General features: G+C 36.2%; 1 long non-coding RNA gene across 1 annotated transcript; it reads left to right on the top strand.

Annotated features, from left to right (window-relative positions):
* The first annotated feature begins 2,350 nt into the window (after positions 1–2,350).
* LOC147509682 (uncharacterized) lies at positions 2,351–2,786 on the top strand. Its single transcript, XR_015216610.1, has 2 exons — positions 2,351–2,451; positions 2,546–2,786. It is a non-coding gene; the product is annotated as an uncharacterized LOC147509682 (long non-coding RNA).
* Positions 2,787–3,958: the final 1,172 nt, after the last annotated feature.

Genomic DNA, 3,958 nt, shown 5'->3' with positions numbered 1-3,958 from the left:
GATTTCTCTGAGGGGAACGGCTTTTGCACAACCGATTCTGAAAGGTCTATGCTCCACATCTTAACACTCTTTCCATTGATGATCTCAATCACTTTAATAGATGTAATAATTTCTTAGAAGAAATGGGTAGAAGAAAACATCTCTAGAACTTTCCCTTTTGCACTAATTCATCCTTTGTCTACATCAACCTCTGCATCTAAGCCTCACATTTCAAATGGATTGAGTTCTTTGTTTTCATCAGATTTGTCAAACTCTAACTTGCGAGATCGCTTAATCATGGGAGTGGAAATGGAAACAAAAGCGGACTGATTGGGCTTTAGGCGAGTTCTAATGAAAGGAACAAAGTTGCTTGTGGGAAGTCCAAAAGTGAGATATTAGCAGTTTGTCGAAACTTGTCTTTGGAAACTTTAAAGAACCAACCAGCGAGGGTTCGGTATAAGCTGCTTCAAAACTATGTTTCTTGAAAAATATGGGTACACTTTGGATTATCGGAAGCTTGGTTACCCGAACTGTCAGGCCTATTGGAAACAATCCCTGGGATAGCCGTAGAGTTCAATTTTGTTTTATCTTTAGCAAAATCATCAAAAGCTATTATCCCCAAGAGTGTATGGGAGAATGATGGTGCCAAAAAGGCAAGTGACTCGGATTCCGATAGTGCGTGGAAGGAAATGATCACGAACTTAGGGAAGGATCTATCTAAAGCCCAAGAACCTGCATGAGGTTAGAGAATAATGCAGAAACAAAGGAAGGAAAGGAAAATTTAGATTTTGATGACAATTCTTATTTGTCGGATGAGTTTTCAGATTCCAATGGAGAGTCTCCCGTCGAGAGATGGATTGGATGGAAAAAGGGTGACCAAGAAGAGTGAGGAAGACAAAAACGCCCTACAGACTTCTTGATTCATGGCACAAGGATGACAATGGAAAAAAAAGAGTAGGTTAGATGACGGTGACGATCTTGTGTATTCTTGTAGGAACAAGTCTAAGCTTTCGTCTGAGGTTTGGGTGGATAAAACCCGAGAGATTCTCATTGGAGGACGACGGAAGAAGCCTTCTAAGACTTTCTCCTTCATTCCGGATGAAGTCAGACCAGTTGTGGATGATAAGGGGAAGCTTCTAAATAACATACTGGGAAGTTTGAACAATTCATCTGACTCGAAAATCCATACTTGAAGACTGTTGAAAGCCCTCTTAGGTTGAGTTTAATATGAACATCATGAAGAAAGATTCAGACACATCATGATTAGGATTATTTGCTTTATGTACTTCATAGGGCCCTTTTGATACTTTGAGTTGAAGATTACCATTGGAAGGTGAGTCTCGATTTGCTTCCATTGTCTCATTAAATGGATTGGATTGTATTTTTAACTTTGAGGCTCCTTCTTCCTCTTCTTCTTTTGAAATTGTTGGCATTGATATTCCTGCAAGCTATGAACTTTTGGATAACTTCTGGATAATTAAAACCCTAATGGTGCAGACCTATTATCTTAACAATAAGATATTGTAGTTTTTTGCATTGTTCAATAGAGATTGTAAGCGATAGAGAGATGGAACAAGAGTTTCGGTTGCTTATTAAAAAGTGCTAAAATTGAATCTATTATTTGTTGTTTTTCGTTATATTCTTTTGTTTCAGGTTAAAAGGCCAATCAAGGGATCCTCAATCAGGTTTGTTTCATTTTATATTTCTACAATCTTTTGTATACTTAGTTAATTTCTATCTGAGAACATAAATTTTCAGTAGCACTCAAATCTAAAACACCTATGACAGATGCTGAAGGTAATTGGTGAAGAGTGTTAATTGTGTTGAAGATAATTAGTAAAGAGTGTTAATTGTGAGCCACATACACGCGAAAGAAAATGTTCATATACACTTGAATTGTGCGCTCTAGGATTCGGAAAAGGATTAATTTCTTGAAATTTGCATTTTGGCATCGTCTTGCCCAAGGTGATGTAAATAGCTCCAATCCATCAAAAGATTTGTTTGAGGTAGTAGAGAGGCTCTTTAATGCACTTTTTATAACATACATGGCATTTTTTGTGGATGGGTTGGCCTAGCTTGTTTATGCATGTACCTAAGTTATGGTTCTTTGTATGTCATCTAAGCACCATCCTTGGAGCATGTGACTGTTTCATGTAGGTTTGGAGTTTATCCTCGTGCCAACATTGATACCATATATGTGAATTAAATGTTTTGCATTTATCTTATTGTGAAGTGCGGTCCTCACATTGCAAAGGGTTGATGGGAAATGAGTTCTGTTGAAGTGGGACAAGATCAAGGTAAACAAATCCTACACATTATTGTCTTTTTCTTTGAAAAGTATATGTTTACATATGTTGTGAGTCTATATGTTAGGGCTCATATCAACCAGGTGGCACAGAGTGTGGGTATTATACAATGAAGTTTATGAGGGAAATAGTAGAAGCTTGTTCAACAGGATCATTTGAAAATAAGGTATTCGAAAGTTTTGACAAACACTTTATTTGGCTCAACGACTTCGCCTTATTCTTATATAGTAACTCCACATGTTGTGCTTTGACTCATCCAGATAACAAATTTAGAACTGAAGGAGACATACACGCAAGATGAACTTGACGGTGTTCGACTCGATATTATTCAGTTTATCCAGGAAAATGGGGTGTTTTAGTCGGAAGCGAATGAGGATGAGTTTTAGCTATGTTCGGACCCCTCCAGTTTAATTTATGAGTCTTACCTTTTTAATTTATGAAAAAGAATTTGAAGTTTGTTTTCTTAGTGCACTCAAAAAATTAATGGAAGTTTTTTTTTTTTATTATTATCTTTTTTGGTAATGTTTGATAGTTTATTGTACATTTTGGAATTTGTTGGGAAGATGAAAATGTTGTATGTAGGCAGGTATGTGTAAATTTTGTTATGCAGGTTCGGTTTTAAGTGGAAGACTTTACTAGCATTATTATTAAAATATATATATATATATATATATATATATATATATATATATATATATATATATATATATACCATTGGCATAAACCGTAGTGTTTAGTATAAACTATATACCACGGTTTCAATAGCTTATATATGCCACGGTTCCTCGTTACGTTGACAACCGGTATATATAATGGGCATACAAACCACGGTTCTTTGAAAACCGTGGTATCCGTTAAACATATATACCACAGTTTTGCTATTATTATATACCACACCACCTATTGTCACGGTTATATAACAATTGGTAAATATATTTATACCACACTTAAAAACAGTGGTATAAGTGTCATTCTGTAGTAGTGGGGGTAGTTTCCTAAGTAAAGGAGCCTCGGAGGCTTACAAATTTTTAGAAGACCAAACTAAACGGGAATAATAATTGGGGGTAGTGATGATATCCCCCACATAGTTCTTCTTCAACAAAAGGCGCCCAGTATGTTTGAGAAGAAAACCGATCCGAACTTAAAAATCTAATCGAATCTCTAACTAAAAAGTAGAGGCTATTTACGCTCAACAAAAGCCTATCCCGTCATGAATGTAAACTCCAACCCATGTAATTTCTGTTTGAGTCCAGAGCACCCCCGACGATTATTGTCCTCTAGCTTATGAACAACAACCACCGTAACAAGATAATGTTTACTCTATTAATAACTATCCTATTCCTAACGCCCGTGGAGACAACATCCCAACTTCAGTTGGAGAAATAATCAACAAGTAACACCTCCGAGGTACAATAATAATCAAAAACGTTAGGCAAGCAAATAATTATAACAACCAAGCTCCACCTAGGCAAGGACAAGGACAAAGGTCAAGGGAATTACAATAATTATAACAACCAAAGCGCAACTACCGACAAGGTCAAGCAAGGGTCAAATAATTATAATAATTATAATACCAATAGAGGTATCGTTCAGGTTAATAATAATAACTATCAGAAACCACCCCATAAATAATCAACGAGATAGTTCCAAATCACCACCCGTGACTACTACAC

This window comes from Coptis chinensis, chromosome 3, assembly GCF_015680905.1.
Source record: "Coptis chinensis isolate HL-2020 chromosome 3, ASM1568090v1, whole genome shotgun sequence".
Classification (NCBI taxonomy): domain Eukaryota; kingdom Viridiplantae; phylum Streptophyta; class Magnoliopsida; order Ranunculales; family Ranunculaceae; genus Coptis; species Coptis chinensis.
This window is presented reverse-complemented; position numbering and strand designations above follow the sequence as displayed.